This window comes from Protopterus annectens, chromosome 7.part0 (genome assembly GCF_019279795.1).
Source record: "Protopterus annectens isolate FY-2018-M chromosome 7.part0, PAN1.0, whole genome shotgun sequence".
Lineage (NCBI taxonomy): Eukaryota > Metazoa > Chordata > Ceratodontiformes > Protopteridae > Protopterus > Protopterus annectens.
In genome coordinates, this window is record NC_056739.1 from 275,600,136 (window position 1) to 275,617,976 (window position 17,841).

Genomic DNA, 17,841 nt, shown 5'->3' on the forward strand with positions numbered 1-17,841 from the left:
AAATAATAATTTACCCATAACATTTAAAATAAGGGCATCAGTAAATGCACGGCTGTTAGACTGTGTTCATTGTTTTCTGAAGAGTGAGAACAGATATTTCTTTCCTAAACCTGGAGAGTTGTGTACCAGTCTTACAAGAATCATGGTCTTTTTCTCATGACTCTTCACAGAAATGGTTTCAGTTTTAGGATGACACTGTGTACAGTGTAGAAAAGAGTGATCAGTTGCTAAATGGAGTCTCATCTTACCTTTTTTTGGTAATAGCTCAGGAGAATTTTAAATAAATTACAGTACTCAGTTTCCATCGGTCTACTTTTTAAATTACCAGTAGTCTTTCCAAATTACAATACTCCGTTTCCATCAATGTACTTTTTAAATTTCCAAATGTCTTTCTAAAAAATAAATAAAATAAAAAACCTTTGGTTTCCACTGAAAGAAGGAAGACTCCTACTGAGACTTACACAATCAATACAACATCTGTGATGCGTTGCTGTCATTTTTCATATTTTGTCCTAAAAAGAAAAAATGTCAATATTTTGCTGTTTTGTCTTGATTGTGACCGTTATCTTTCTAATCCTGAAGATAATGCATTGCATTACCTGCCTGAGTTTGACTAAATCTTGTACTGAAGCTGTGTCATAAACTCTTGAAAATTGCATAGTTGTGATACTAGCTGTTTTGTGTACGTGCATATAATGTTGCGTTTAAAGCACTTTATGAAAACGATCCCAGGTTAGTTTATATTTTTCTACCCCAACTGAAGAACTTCATGTCGGTTTTCTGTGTCACCTTCCTGTCACCATTTTATTGACATGGTGGCATCACAAAAATATTTTGAAGCAGTAAGATGAAATGATTAAACTTCTATTTATGTTGTCACATTCAAGTTTGTCAAATGTTTAGTGTACAGTAAGTCATCCTTTTGTAGGTCTTCCTGCATGTGATGGCAGTTAATTTTCATACCTAATGTAAAACCATTTTTTCTGTTTCAGAACTATGTTTTGCCTCGCTTTGTAAAATCACTTTTGTTGCTATATGTTTTTTTAATTTTATTTGGTTTTAAAACAATAAATAAATCAGTAATAAAACAAATAACTATTTACATAGGTCCATAGCTGATCAATACATATTAACAACAGTTAATATTTTTCAAGCAAGTCTTGTAAGTTTAAGCCAAGATTTATACGAATGTGTAATATTAGAAGTTCTTATCTTTATAGTATGCAATTCACTACTGCAAACATTTTTTGCCATACTAATAAAGTCAGCACTCAAGGAGTAACTTTTAATTTTCCAATTTTTAGTAATTACTTTTCTGGCTATAGCAAAACTAGGCTAAAGAAGAGGCAGTTGGGTATTTGGAATTATTTCCGGAATCAGATCATTAAATAAAACTAAAGATTTAGAAATATTAACATCTGTCTGGCCATAATGCTTGAATGACGTTATTAATTTCTTTCCAAAAAGGGAAGATGATTTCACATTGTTTTTTTTTTTTGGTTTGTATTCAACATGTAGTATCTTTAGGACTATGCAGTAATTAATATTCCAGGGAATCTGTTTCTGTCAGAGCACACTATGCATTTGTTTAAGAGATTTTCTTGAGAGTCATAGCTATAATTTCACTGATTCAGACAAATATGTATTAATTGTACCCAGAAAGGGGTCTTGTGTGACCATTTATGTAGCTGTAATCATGGCACAGTTCTGAAGTGTTGCACTGAGTATTTTATGTACTGTTACAACTGACTCTGTTTGATCCTCGTTATTTATGAGAACATTGATTACTTTTCAGATGCACATCACTTGTCTTTCTTTTTTTGCACTGTAAAACCAAATTGTTTCACTTTATAAAATCCCATTAATTTACAAATTTGCAGGTCTTCACTGATTTTCAGTTGCGAATTGCACTGACAAGTATTTTTTAAATTATTACAGATTAACATGAATTTGTCAAGCTATGCAGTTTTCTTTTTCTCCCCCCGTAAAAATGTTGTTTAGAATGTTGCATTGCATCATGAATATGATAGCTGTAGTTTTCCAGATCCAGGGCAAACTTTTGTTTTCATATACGAAACGGATGTTTTGCATAGTGTCCTGTCCTTTTGCAGTTCAGACATAACTGGTATTGGGTATAAAAAGCAGACATGTACTTTACATCTGTTGAAAAGCACCATCATTATTATGTTTAGTAGTTTAGTTTTGGGTTAGTTGAAGCCATTTCCCCATTGCAGCACTTCCATCATATCACAGCTTGTGCAATTTGTCTTCTTTTCTATATATTGACGAGCTGTGCATTTAAGCCTCTGGAATGTAGTGGAACATTGTCTGCTTCTTTTCTTCTGCCTCGTTCATGTCCCTACTTCCTTTGTCCCTTTTATTCATTTTTCTTGCAGTACACGTCTAATGGAAATCAGTGTTTATCACTTGACATCCTCATTTTGCACTGCACCGTCAAACTGGAAGTTAATCCGTATAAGACCAGTATGATGCAATATTTTGCCTAATAGTTTAATAACTTTGTTGGTAACTTGATTAATCAAATGTTTTCTGTCGGCACCGATTAAAGGGGTTTTGTTCTGACTCTTTGCCTCTGATGAGACAGTAGCAAAACTGCAGCATTTACCTGCTTCCACTGCAGGCAGCACAATAAACATGAGTGTCTTTGCATGTTAATGGTAGAGACCATGGCATACGAGTTGTTTTAGCCATTTAGATATATGCTACTTGTCTTTAGTGATATCGTTTACTGTTTGCAGTAGTATAAATAAAAGTGATTGTATGATTTACCCGAGACAAATCTGGAGATGTATTGCCATTTTGTCTCATTTACTCTTTTATATTTGTGATTGTATTGGTGGCGGCATTATTATTAACAAGACCTAGGTGGTGCTATGAGCCATTGTTTAATATGATGTGACACATCAGTTCTTAGACTGGTTGTGATTGGAGCTTTGGAGATGGAGCTGCCCTTCTCCAGTGCCTCTGTGGAGGGAGCATGTATTTAAAGTAGGCTAGGAGTGACCATTGCAGACCATTCTTTAGCTTAGCCTTTGGATAGCTTAGTATAAACAATAGAATAGCTGGGATCTTAACATGCTTTTCTCACACACTGCCACACTGCAGTGTTTTTTGAAAGGTATTACAAATTAAATACGTATTACTTTGCTGAAAGTGGAGTATACTTATTTATTTTTTTATATTGTTGCAGGTTACAAGTTTTGATTATATCCACACTCCCAGGAAAGCTTTATTTTTAAGTTGTATGTCAAACTGACAATTGCTTTCTATTTTTGGTTTCAAATCCAATCGAAGTCAAATTATTAGACTTTGTCTACAAAACACTACTACTGAAGTTCATAGTTTCGAAAGTTGGGAATTGTAAACAGTCTGTTTGCCGTAACCTTATTTGTAATATGCTCTAAATATCTATATCAATATAAATATTTTTTAAAACCTTTCTGCAGGTGATCAAGGATGAAATACTAGGTTTCTGAAGATGTTGAGATCACTTTGTGCATTAATGCTTTTTGAGAATTTTCTCCTTTACCTAGTGTTGTGTGGCCGTGAAGCTAGTGCCCCCCCAGGCCCCTCCCCCAGAAATGCTTATTATAATCATTGTGTATGAACCACAATGAAAACTATTCCTAGGTCATTTATAGAATATATATGTATGCAAGTGTATGTACATGTGAGTTTGTGTCTGACCATTTACTGAATGTAATCCAATGAAGAAAATATTGAAAGAAAAACTACAAATGGCATACACCATTAAAAGTATAAATGTCAACAGTGTAAAATAAAAAGTAAAATGTCAAGCCCCCTACATTCCTCTTATGCATACTAAACATAACCCCTACTCCAACCCCAGTCATAATGCTGACAGTATCCCTAACTAGTATTATGCATAAGAACCACCTAACCCTAGTCCAGATTCACACGTGTAGTCTAAACATGGAATACCAACGTGTGAGATTTTTCCTCCCAGCTCAACATTTTGGCACACTCACAATTTATAGTTGTGATATTCTGGAGTAATGGGGCTGCAGGTACATTTGAATTAAAGGTTATGCATTGTATTTATTTTGGGTGAATTCATATCCTAGTTATATGTAGCAGGGGCAGAGTTAAAAAATACCACCATCTCATAGTAATTTTCAGGTACGCGACAACATTTGCCATTTTTGAATAATCTTCCATCTTCAGATTCATGTCTTGGTACCATCTGCAAAATGAGACTTATTATAGACCTGGAGAGTGTACGAAATGTGCAACTTACTGCCATAAAAAGGAAGACATTTTGTCTGTCGTTCTGGTGGTTTAAGATCTGCATGCATATCTTACAAAAAGTCATAAAACATTATTCCAAACTAACAAAACATAAAACTCCTCTGCTTAGTTTGAATGTGGCAAATCTACCATTTATGTATCATCCTTCCCAACACACACATGCACATTCTCATTCATGCACTAGAACTAACAAAGCATACCCGCTTCCTTTCCCCCCCACACTCACACTATGCAACCTCATTCATGCACTGGAATCCACAAACAGTTAATAGCTGTCTGTTCTTCTTCTTTCGGCTTTTCACGGCTAGGGGTCACCACAGTAGATATCCAGTCCGCTAATGATTGGCAGTAGATTTTTACGGTGCCGAGGTGCCAGCTCGACACCCAACCTTCAACGAAGGCATGCCCATTTCACGCATGTCTTTCGAATGCCACTCGACTGCGGGGAGGACATGCAGACTCCACACAGAAGGCGCTCCAGCCGAGAATCAAACGGGAACCTCTTGCTGTGAGGCAACAACACTACTGCTGCACCACCGTGGCTTACCTCTAATGTATGCTAGAGGATATTGATAGGTCAGATTTTTTTCTTTGTAAATAAAAAAGTCCTGCATTTTGTATAGCAGATATGTGCATGTAGTATTGTTGATTCTTGACTAATTTACTGCAACACTGTGGACAGTTATCCAAACCATCCATGGTTTTCATTGCAGAGTTACAAGAGCAGATCTCCAGGCCTTTCTTCTAGCCAATCCTCAGCACTAACATTGGTCCATTCTTTAACCCAGGTCACCAACATTACAGATAGATGGATGCCTCCTTGTCTTTGTCAGTGGGCAAACACAGCAAATGTGCACAAATACTAAGAAGTTCCCCTGCTGCGCATATGGATATATGCATGTCAGAGTACACTGTCATCTATGGCTTCCCATGGTAGCCATACTGTTATGACTAATAGCTGTCTGTTGCAGTGAATTTCAGTTACTTGTCACATCCGCACATAAGTCGAGGGGTCACCCTCCTTTAATAACAAGACTCCAAAAGCATTTTATTCCTTTTAAACAGTCATGTGACTGTGCAGCCCCTAGGGTAACCCATAGTGATTGGTGTGACACTGAAAGTACAGCTTCAGAGATGAGCCCCCTTTTTCTCTCCATTTAAAATGCAAATGTGCCTTTGTATGCATGGTACTTCTGTCTTAATTCTCTGTCTCAAATGTTTGCTGTTACTGAAACGGATTCTGTGTAGTCCCTGATGACATCTATTACTTTTCAAATAACTTGGCACATGGCTCCAGTGACTGTGACAAGAAACTCAGAAGGTTAGCTTATGTAACACTCCTGCAGATTGAAACTAGTGCCGCTTCTGTTATGCAGTGGTGTGTGCATGCATTGCCAAGGCTGTTTTGTGGGCATCTGTATTAGAATGACTTTGAATTTTTGCAGCTCAATTTAATTATTTATTTATTTTTATTATTATTACTGCGATCAAGCCTCCCGCCCGTCCCATGCCAGCACATATTAGGAACTGATGTGACTTGCTTAGCACCATAGAGTACAGTATGCAAATTAAAACTAGTGGCATTTAGATTTGTAGATGGAGAATTGCAATCCTACACCTTAAATACAGTGCTGTAATGTATTCATTGGGTCAGCCTTAAGGTTTAACGTGACTACAAATGGAAAAGAAAGTTCTGTTTGATTGCAGGTAACTGCCTCTTCTCACTTGCCTAGTCACTCCTTAATACAAACCTTAATTTGTTTCCACCTAATAATTGGTTAGAGTGGCTTATTGTGAAGCAAAAGATGCAGCAGAAATCTTTAAAGGTTTCCTACTAAAAACAAGAAGCTTTACAGACTGATTCCGTGATCAGCTCCTGCTAATAATCTGCTGCAAAATAAGTATGATCTATATATCAGATGTATTGATTGCTGTCAGCATGGACAAGAAGTTTCTGTGTTGACCATCTGGCACTGCTTGCAGACAACTGGCATGAATGTGAACAAGTTTGGAAGCCAATTTCTCCATACTACCAGCTCCACTTGTGTTCTCTCCAGCTGGCGTTTATCAAGTGGCATTTACACCACATGTTAAGAGTGTCGCTTCTAAACTGCCGATGAACACATCTGCGCATCCATTCTTTTCGATGCTGATAATGATAAATGTAATGGGAATGCCAAGACATTATTCTGCATCCTATGACTGAGGTGTCAGATATAAAGCATGAAGTGTTTTCTGTTTCTTTTGAAAGAAAAGATAAGCTAAGGACATTGTGTAGTTTTGTACATCAGATTTGCAGATAAAATCAGTGTTGGCAGCTTGAAAATAATGTTTTTTTTTTCCTTTTCTTCTCAAGGCTGATAACGAATAAAACAGCTTTCTTTTACAAGTACATAGAACAGAAATGTGTGCTTACAGGTACAGTATTATTTCATAGCATCTTCCTTAGAAAAAGAGTACTTACAAGCTGCATTTTCCTTGAAATTGCACCTTGGTCCTCAGTAAACTTGTCTTTCTGTCCAGTTAATCTGCATATTGCAGGTTTATTGGCACTGGAATTCTTCCCAGTCATTAATTTGCATTTAAAATCTTCTGGATAATACTAGAGGTTTATGAACAATTTTATTTTCATTTTATGGTTCTGAAAATTGCTGCAACAGTTTTGCTGCTTTAGTGATTTTGAATGAAAGTGGGTAGGCTGTAAACACAGAGCAGGTTTGTGATCAGACTGGTGGCAGGAAAGGTTTTAATGAACTGGACTTTGTCAGAGTCCACAGGATTCTCTGGTTAGGACCACTTGATGATAACTAATGAAGTTGGGAATGGGAGGAGTACTTACTGAAATTAGTAGTCCTTGATTGGATCTGACATGCATGGCTCTCAATGTCTCTGGATGTGGTTGGATGAAGGATCTCCATTCATTCTTTGTAGATATAGGAGGAACTTTTGCAAGGATATTTCTACTGAGCACTACATGAGAGATTTTAATTGTTTATTTTTGGATTGGGGGAGCTTTAATTTGCACACTGTGAACACAAGTAGTGGCAACACATGGCCATGTAAGGATACAGCACTGGTAGAGCAGAGTAGCTTATGGTTACATTAGAATCCATCCAGTCACAGCCCCTTTTTCCATTTTTGCACATGGGGTCGGAGTGTCAGTTCAACAGTGACGTACAGTTTACACTGCCAGGTGACTAGTTAGCCCTGCTGCAGCTCTTATTCAATACCACACACACACACACACACACACACACACATGCACACTCACATCTATGGTCAATTTAGAGTGTCCTATTTACCTACTTCATTTGTTTGTAATGTGGAAAGAAACTGGAGCACCCGGAGAAAACCCATGCAGACCCTGCATAGATGGCAGCCCCGCTGAGAATTGGACTGGAGAATCTCTAGCTGTGAGGTGACAACACTGTTCTCTGCACTACTGTGGCACCCTTGGGCCATTCTTATATTTCTGTAGTGGCTGTTAACATGACCAAGAAGTACCAGCTCACTACTTGTTCAGTGCATTTAATAGTTGCTCTCTAGTTTAGTTCTTTATTTCACTGTCTGTAGTGCTACACAGTTGCCTAATTGCAGGGATATTTAACATACTCATTGATTGTGATAGTTGCTATAAGTTGATAAGACGAGCTTTATTCGTCTCTTACACCAGTAGAAATAAATTGCCGATGCTTTCTCTATAAGTGCGCATTTTTTAGACTTTGTCTTAGGGCAAGAAAAATAACCAGTACACATAAGGTCGTGAATCAGCATTCCCTTTTTTAGTGAAAAATCCATATCTTCTCACATTGCCCAGAATTTATATTCAAATACTGCTAGGATTCATTCACAGTGTGGTGATTTAGCTGTATTCCGTAAATAAAATGAAATGGCTGTGAGCAAGCAAAGCTCAAGTGGAGAGCGGCAAGCACACTTGTGTTTTTGTGTAGTCGCTTTAAGTGCTACCATGTTCAGCTGAATCTGTGAGCTGTGTGCCAGTAAGATGAGTGAAGCATGTTTTTCTTTCCTGCTTGGAGTCATAAATTAAAAAAAAAAAAAACTCAATTTGAGTTGACAATTTAAATAGCTGTGCTGAGACTCTTTCCCTTCAGGCTAATTAACTTTATCAGTGAACAGCAGGTTAGCTTATTACTGCCACGTGGGTTTAATTAACAAAGGAAAGTAATTAGTTTGAACTCTTAGCTGGAGGTTCCACTTAGACCGCATCTTCCAACACTTACCAATAGGTTAGAATGTGCCCCCCCCAAACATGTATAAGTGGCAGTGCTTGTAAATGCAGTGGTTAAGGAGTGAATGACAGGGGAAGCCCTTAGGGTGAATCTCTCTGGAAAGCAGTAGAGAAGCTGTGTATCTTGGGAACAAGGACACAGCAGCAGAAGCTTAGTTGAAGGTTTGTGCAGTACATTTTCTATCACATGTCTGATGAACGCTTAAGTGACAGACTTTCGGACAGAACCTTAAACCGAGTGTGTACACTTTTTTTCTTGGGAACTTGCATACAATACTGATACTTTCAAACAGTAGTATACCCAATAAAGTTGTGTTGTCTTGTTTTTATGGAATGAGCATACGGACATTGTTTTCAACTTTTAGTCTTTTAAGGTTTTACAGAGGAAAGAAAAAATTTTTTTTTGCTCCCTCACCCATGTCACCATCTGTGACTCCCAGGCCTTTTCTGCACTGTCATGTTTTGGACATCAACTATCTTGCTAAGAGATATCCACAGTCAAACTCTGCCTGGGGTACTGTCATGCTGGTAAATACTCTACGAGAAACTGAGTGAATTTCTATCATTCAGATGGCAGTAACTTGTTTTCTGTCCATTCCCTAGAGTTCACTTACTAGGTTGTAAGTTGTGAGAGTTTGTGCCGTATGCCCTCACTGGGGTCCATATGATAGCCACTGATAGCAGTTGCTGGTTCCACCTACCTCTGGGAGAGCAGAATTCAGAGGGTTTCTTCCTGTTTGCTGCACCAGACATCTTCTCTTAAGCGATGAAGCCATCTAGACTAATCAGTCATCACATAGCATAGTGGAAGTGAGAAGTATAACCAAGTGTAAATGTTGTGTGGCTGAATTAGTTCATTGATGTGCATTTTTTCTCCTCCTTTCTTCAGCATTTTTTGCAGAGGTGCATCTGATATCCTCCCCCACCGAAAATCTCTTTTTCTAATCCTTGCTTTCCTTGTCTTGACAGCTGTGCATTAACAATAACTTTCTTTTTCTCAAGGTATACCTTGCTGTCCAGAAGATATTCCATATACTGCCTCGGTGCCGCATGTAAATAAAATACAATTTGCTGTTTCTGTCTTTGTGTTGCAACGCACCTTTATGCTGTTCCACTTCCTAACAGAATCTTACAATAGTTTTCAGAATTTGTTTTATATCTTATGTGTAGAATCAGCATTAGTTGCAGCCAAGAGGGCAACTGAGGCCAGAATATCAAAACCCTTGAGTCTGTTGGCTGACACCTGGAGTGAATGAGGGAATCATTCCAGTAAACAAATTATTAGCATTTAAAAAAAAAACATTCAATTTAATTAAGTACCATAGCTGACAAAAAGGGTCATTGTAGTGTGTTTACAAGACGGCATGAAAAACAAAAGCAGAGAGTCACAATTAACTTCTGGTAACTACCATTTGGACAACTTGAGAAAGATGTCATCTTCTGATGATGCAGAGTGTATTAGGAGAAGTAATTAATTAAAACTATAGCAACATTTGTACTACATAAGAGTTTATAGAGAAAATTAAAAAAAAAGAAATTGGTGTCTGACTGTAGTGAAGACTAAGTGTCCCACTATAGAATATTGAACAAGTATTCTTACCGTTTCCACTTCAGTTTTATTTATGTCATTGAATGAGTATTTAAGGGACAGAATGGCAGATGGTAAGCAAAAAGCCATAAGGGGAATGGTACAGGAAAATTTAGTTTTATTTGCTGTTAATCACTTGTGTAAATATGCTATTAACAGAGTGCTTTTAGCATATAAAACTGTGAAGACGTCAATACAGTTCATTTAACAAGTTTGAGTAAAAGCGAGGAGTAGTGAGTAGCTTAAGATGCCTTGCAAAGCACTTCAGTTTCAGGGTCTGAGCACTGACTAAAGCAATCAGTGGCTTTGGGTTTCCTTTCGTTTCCTGTCTGTCCTGTGTTGCATAGAATAGTATAGAATGGCTCAGCACAGTATTGTATGTAACATTTAATACATTTAAGGACATTTTGGGACTGCTTATTATAGACGAGACGTCATTTTCTAGCTGTGTTATTACTCCTACAGGGATTACTGAGCTTTCCTCATCTTGTCGCTCATAAATATTCTTATTTCAGCAGTACTTCTCAAATGAGATAATGCTTTTAATTCCTGTTGTGTGCTTGTTTGACTAGGACCTGTCTTAATTGCTCTGCATTGTTTGAATGTATAGTCTTTGTATATTTAACATGGAATATAGACTTTGCATATGTAGTTATGTTACCCAACCTGAGTACATTTAATGCCAAATGTTGTAATTCATTGCAGCTAATTTAATGATCATATTCACTGCTTGTACAGTAATGTTATATACAATCTACTTTATTGTTTATACTGACATATACTTTGAGCCTTGGTCATATCTGGACACAGTCTAGTTGCATATTTGTTTACTTATTTTATTAGCTAGCAATAAATGAATATGCAATGGAAAGAACAAGAGTATAGCAGAATAGTAGAGGCAGAAGGCTAGGATGTTGCTCTGTAATATTTCATAGTACAAAAGGTAAAAACTAGAATTGGAATCCACTGCTGATGAGCATCATAGAGTGAAGAACCGCAATGCTGTTCTTTGTTGACTGAAGCAGATGGTAAGACAGTAGTGATGTTCTTTGTGTTTCAAGAAATACAATTATTTACTTTTTCGGACATTGGTCTGGAGCAAGAAAAAAGTTTCCCCAACGGGGTACTTAGCTTTATTGAAGACTTCGAATCTGAAACTCGAACACAAAAATCTCAGGAGCCGGCCGGCACTTGCGAACTGCTTCTGCTTCGGGTACCGCGCGGCAAGAAAGACTAGAGAAAATGGCGTCGGCTGTTTCTTTATACCCCTGACGACCTGACGTCAGGGAAGGGTGACAGCAGCCAACGCAGGACCCAGGACTTTGGAATTCAGGCCGACTGAGGGCAACCTGCCAGCAGGATTACCCAAATGTAATGACTGCAACAGTGAATACACTCGAACATCTACATTTATGGTAAGTGTACACAACTGTACTATGTAAACTGTGTCAGGTCTTTCAAATGTGTCTCGTAGCAAATGTTATGGCAATGCGTGCTAGACGAGATGCATCTTTGACCTGGTGTTGTCTTTGAATTTGGAGTGTCAAATTGCCCATGACAAGAAACAGCCACTGAAAACTTTGGCTTTACCTAAATAAAGACTGACTTGCAGACTCCTTTCAGTCCATAGCTTGTTCTAGTACGGCATAAGTGTGGCAGCTAAAGAAACATATAGGTGAAATTTGAGGCATTATGGTTTGAGGATGGCATAGATAATCTTGAAAAAAGCCTGCTATAAACAACCTTCCTAAAAAAGGAGTGCTGTTAACTGCCATATTTATCATTTCAACTTGGATTAGCAAACCCAGTGATAGAAGGTAAAGCACCTGTTTGGGTCTCCAGTGTTCTGAGTTTATTTGGAGGTAGGTTAGGAGTTGTGAGGTTCTGGTATCCCTTTCTCATGTCTGGAGGATGGCATGCTTTACTCAGCCTAGTAGTCTTTTGTGTAAGCCAGCTGGCCTAAGCACTATTGAAAGGTAGGTTTGAGACCGTTGGTGACTGCACATGTGGTTGTTGACCAATGCTTCCATCATTGGTATCACTGCATACATTGTTGTAGGAGAGGAAGAAGGTAGGAAATAAGAAATACAAAACAATGATCCTGCAGTGTAATTCTTTGGTGGTGATTATCGGGTAGTTTTTCTGTTTGTGGGAACAGTATGGCCATGATCTGTTGACAGATCCCTGAAGCTAAAAATCAAAAGGAAGAAACAAACAAAAAAGCCTTCACATTTGTTGGAAATTATATTGATGAGTAATAAAAGATTCAGTCAAGAGTCTGTTATGGCAGATGAGCTTGCATGTTAGTTACTCGAGGGCTTTTAGTGTGAAAAACATAAAGCAACTATTTAGTAGATATTTCTAGACAGTTTCCAGAAATGTTTTATATACTAATATTCATAAAGGAAACAGCAGCAGAATGGAAATGCACTTATTTCTTGTGTCCCATTGGATTAGCCAGTCCTAGTGCTACTGTTCTTTGTTTTGAAAAGCTCCTCAGAGTCCTTTCCAGAGTCTCACTTGAGATTGCTCGTATCATCTGAAGAGGCTTATGTGAGCCTGTTGGACAAGTTTGAAGTTAGTTATATTAAGTAAAGGGATGTAGGATGCTTGTCATGGCATAATATAGATGTTATTTTCAGCTTTTTTTTTTACAGCGATATTCGCTTGACTGGGGTTCTTGCAATAACAGACTTCATTTCCACAACTCATATCTGCATCCCATAACTTTTCACTGTACTGTACTGTCAGTACAATTTCATCCCCCTTTTCCATCTGCAGAGTGTAGTGAACTTGAAAACCACCACAAAGAAAATTTTAAATCCAAGAGTATCTCTGGTGTTCCTTGCTGGATCTTTCCATTGATCATCCCCTTCTCATCTGACACTGTTTGCACTGTAGCAAACAGTTCCTCTAACCTTTTGCTGTACTGTGCTCTCATGGAGTTCACAGATGAGTACACAGTAAGGTGATTTTTTTTTATACTCTTGCTGTTCCTGCTGTTTGTTCTTTCTAGATTGGTAGACTTTATATGCACATAATTACTTCTGTCTCAAACCTGTGCCACATTTTGTGATTGGATGTTACACAACATCTCCCTCCATAGGCACTTGCATATAGGCTTTTTTGTCTGACCAGTCATTATAAAAATTTAAAATAAATATGTTCGGGACTGGCAGATTCCAGGTAAATGTCATGGACAAACTCTGGCCATCCAGGAAGGACTAGGCAGCAGAGCCAGAGAAATAGCTACTAGAGGTGGCTAAGTTATTGTTTGCTATATACTTATGTACAAGCCAGGCCACTTGTCACAGACATAAAATGGTTTAACTGATACTGTTGAGCACATCCACAACTTAACATTCAGTCTCTGAGTCATCATCTTCCAGTGTTCTGTACAGGATGATATTTTTGATCATGAAGAAAAGTTACCTTGGCCAGCAGTGGTGAAAGCACAGACATAATGATAGTAAGTGATAGATGTAGGTGGGAGCTCTGGAGGCAGCTGTGTACAAAACGAGGTATGGTGAGTGGTGGTCACAATCTGTATTTTTCTTTACTTGTTTTGTTGGGTGGCCCCTGTAATGTGCTAGGCATGGCCAAGAGAGAATGCAGTTGAAAATGAAAGCTGGCTTGTTGATGAGGATTCTTAACTGATTGATACAGATGACCAAACATTTCTGCAGTCTAATTTTATTGACATGCTTGTATGTAGGTTTATGGTATAAATCACTCTAACTGGATACTAAATTTATTTTTGTATGGAACAATGCAGTAGGTTATAGAATGATTCATTAATGATGTCATGTGTACAAGTGAAACTGATATTTTTTTTTTGGTACAGAGCCTGTGGCATCAGGGTACAATAATATTCAATTGAATACAATTTTAACATACGTTTTCTTATCAAAATGTTTGTATTGAATTTATTTTGGTTAAATGTCACAATCATTAAAAATAGTATTAACTGAATACATGCATTTTCTATGTAGATTTTTTAGTTTAGGTTAGAGATGGGCATTACATTTAGGCTCACTAGGATTATATTTAGGGTTAGCATGTGTTTGCCATGTTGTGACTTATAGAGTGGGCTGTGGTAGGCTGCGATCTTCAATGCAATTTGAGTTTATAATTATGCATTTGATGTTCACTTTGTACCAAAATAATGACATCATCATGAAATGCTTGAAAACTCCAGGGATGAAATTTTGAGTAGTCACCTTTTGGAACAGATGAAAAATGTGTCCTCTGTAATTTGTTTATTGTATTTAGCTAGCCCTACAGCTCAATTATCAGTATCTAAAACTATGACAAAATTATGTGCGACACATTGATATTATGCTACTTTCACGCCATTGATTAAGAAAAAAAATGTATATGAGAGCTTTACTTTTTGATAATTTTGTACTTCCCTACTGTCTGATGCAGTTGCAGTCACCTTCAGCTTTATGGATTACTGTGCATTTCACGATGTCCTTCAAGGATGCATCTGTAGTCCTAACAAATGGGTTGTCCTGGCCTCAGGCAGCCCTTCGGTCGGCCGGATTCCAAAGTCTGGGTCTGGCCTCTGCTGATGTCGCACTTCACCCGACGTCATAGCTGCAGTTCAGCGGGTATAAAGGCATCAGCCGACGCTATTTTCCTCAGTCTTTCTTGCCGCGTGGCGCCTGAAGCAGAAGCTGTTCATAAGTGCTGGTCGGTCAGAACCAGAGATTTCTACTACCGAAGACTTCTAAAAAGATAAGTACCCCGTTAGGGGACTCTTTCTTGCCTCAGCCGATGTCAGAAAAAGTGAATAACTGTTTAACTTGTGGGAAACAAATACCTCATAAAGATTTCCACTCTTACTGCCTACCTTGTTTAGGCCCAGACCACGACGTAGCAGCTTGTCTAGCCTGTGCTTCCTTCAACCGACGAACACTTAGATGTCGGTCAGAGTTTGCAGAGGAGTTTTTCGGCCCCGCTTTTGCTTATATCATGCCGTCGGAGACTCCGACTACACTTTTAGCTAAAAAGCGTAAGGAAAAGGACCGACACTCGCTGTCCGCGGTTTCGGCCGAAACCGCGGTTAAGCCAACCACGAGTGTCTCGGTTTCGGCCGAAACCGAGTCTGCGGTTCTTCCTTCGGCCGAAAGCATGCCTCCTTCTACCGAGGCCGCTTCCAGCATGGCTGAATCTGCTACTGAAAATCCACCTGCTCTTGCAGTTTCTCAGGATTTATCAGATACTATCCCCTTAGATGTATCTACTCCTGCACGTGGAGCTGCTAGGCCCCCTGCATCCATGTCAATTAAGGCTTTTGCCAGGGCTAAAGCAGCTAACTCTTCAAAGGCCGTGCCTGCTAAAGCCCCCTCTCACAGGCCTAGCTCTAGTACTCAAATGCTTAGTCTAGCAGAGGATCTCATTTCTTTGATCAGGGGAACCCAGTCTCACCCTGACAGGGCCTCTCACCCACCTCCATAGAAGAGGCTTAGAGCTGAGCCCCCTGAGCCAGTTTCTTCAGATTATTCCTCTGATGATTCAGAAAACACAAATCCTCCAGAGGGCCCTTACTCTCCATATGAGGACTCTGATGCAGAGGATTCCATACCTTCTGCCTCTCCTCCTGAGGAATTTTCTTTTGGGGAAACCTTGCATGCTATGAGGGAACAATTTCAATGGCAGGGCCAGGATTTTTCAGATACTAGGAAAAGGCTTAGGACCTTTTTACATTTACCACAGCATAGGCCTTTAGCTATTCCTCCAGTACTTACAGTTGTGGATGATGCATTTAATGATGCTTGTACTGCCCCTGACTCACTGCCTCCGGCCCCTGCTAAGCCCGACAGATACTACAGGGTTCCGGACACACATTATCATTTATACAAGGCTCCTATTGCAGATCCTGAAACTATTTCACAGGGCCCCAAAGCTGTAGCAGCTGCCTCTGCCAAAAACCCCCTCCCATCTGAAAGAGAATCTAGGGCATTGGAGAGATGGGGTAAAAAAGTTTATACTTCTGCTACTCTTTCGGCTAGGGCCTTAAACTGTCAATTCGACATGATTCAGTATCAGGAATTTCTGTTAGATCAGCTCACTAAAAAACTGTCCTCGCCTGAGCCTTTAGACCGCAAGTCCCTTCAGGATTTGGTGCATAACACTCAGCAGGTCAGTAATCATTCCTTAAAATGCGGCTATGATGCACTGGAGGCTTCCTTTAGATCAGCTATGACTGGTACAGTGATCAGAAGGCATGCATGGTTAAAAGAGCTATCCTTACCAGACCATGTAAAGTCAAAGCTTCTAGATGCTCCCATGGAAAAGCACAGTTTCTTTGGTTCCCCTGCACAGCAAGTGTTGAAGAAGGTGGAAGAAAAAGCTAAATCTGTCCAGACAGTCAAGGATTTCTTACAGGTCCAGCCTCCGAGGTTTAGTAGGAACTGGCCTTCCAAGAATTGGTCCTTTCCAGACACCACCAGAGCACAGAGAAACAGAAATAGACGCCCTAGAGGCAGAGGTCAATCCAGAGGTGCCTACAGGGGACGTCAGTGGCAGCCTAACAGCCAGAGAACTACTGCCACAGATCCAGCCACTACCACTTCTACAGGACAATCTCAGTGGCTTGGCTCTGAAACCGCCTACCAGGGAACAACTGGCAGCACCCTTAGGCGGAAAATTAACCTTATTTTCAGTAAATTGGCATTACATTACAGGAGACAAATGGATTTTACAGACAATAGACAAAGGCTACAGGTTTCACTTCCATACTCTTCCAAGGAAGAGAGGAATGCCAAACCTACCTCCAAATCAAAGGACAAACGCTCTACAGCAAATAGACCACTTACTAAGGATGAGAGCTATAGAAAAGGTATCGCCTATGGAACAAGGACAAGGATTTTATTCAAGGCTTTTCCTAGTACCAAGAAAGGAAAACCAATGGAGACCTATCCTCGACCTGTCCACTCTAAACACATATCTCATTGTTCCAAAATTCAAAATGCTGACCCTACAGCAACTTCTTCCCATGCTGGGCAAGGAGTCTTGGCTGGTGACTCTGGATCTCAAGGAGGCATACCTGCACGTCCCCATACGACAAAATTGCAGAAGATACCTCAGATTTCTTGCAGGATCAGAGCATTATCAATTCTCAGCATTGCCTTTTGGCTTATCTACTGCGCCCAGAGTATTCACGAAATGCCTGGCATCAGTAATTGCTCATTGCAGGCTTCAGGGAATTCAAATTTATCCATACCTGGACGACTGCCTGTTACAAGCGGACAGCAAAGACAAATTAACAAAAGATTTAAAAAATGTTATTCACCTGCTGCAAGCCCTGGGATACACAGTCAACACAAAAAGTCAAGGCTGATACCATCCCAAAGGGTAACCTTCCTGGGTGCAGAACTGGACACATCAAACCAGATGGCATTCCTCACAGCAGAAAAACAGAAGCAGCTACCTCTCTATTTCATGGCATTAACAACGCAGAACCACCTTACAGCAAGGAAAATCCTGCAAGCCCTGGGTTACATGGCATCCTGCATAATATTAATCCCACATGCCAGGCTACATATGAAGAAGTTGCAATGGTACCTGAGGAATTTATGGTCTCAGCACAAGCACAGCCTAGAAACCCAAATTCCAATAATTCCATGCCTGAAGCAAGAATTCCAGTGGTGGGCCCAGGCCTGTCAATTGAACAAAGGACTGCCCTTCCACAGGCCTCACCCAAGCC

The 17,841-nt window shown here is 39.4% G+C and overlaps 1 protein-coding gene across 3 annotated transcripts in view; it reads left to right on the plus strand.

Moving 5' to 3' along the window:
• The window catches only part of LOC122806392 (forkhead box protein P4-like), a 1,692,547-nt gene that overhangs the window by 732,191 nt on the left and 942,515 nt on the right, over nucleotides 1-17,841 (plus strand). The window lies entirely within an intron of this gene.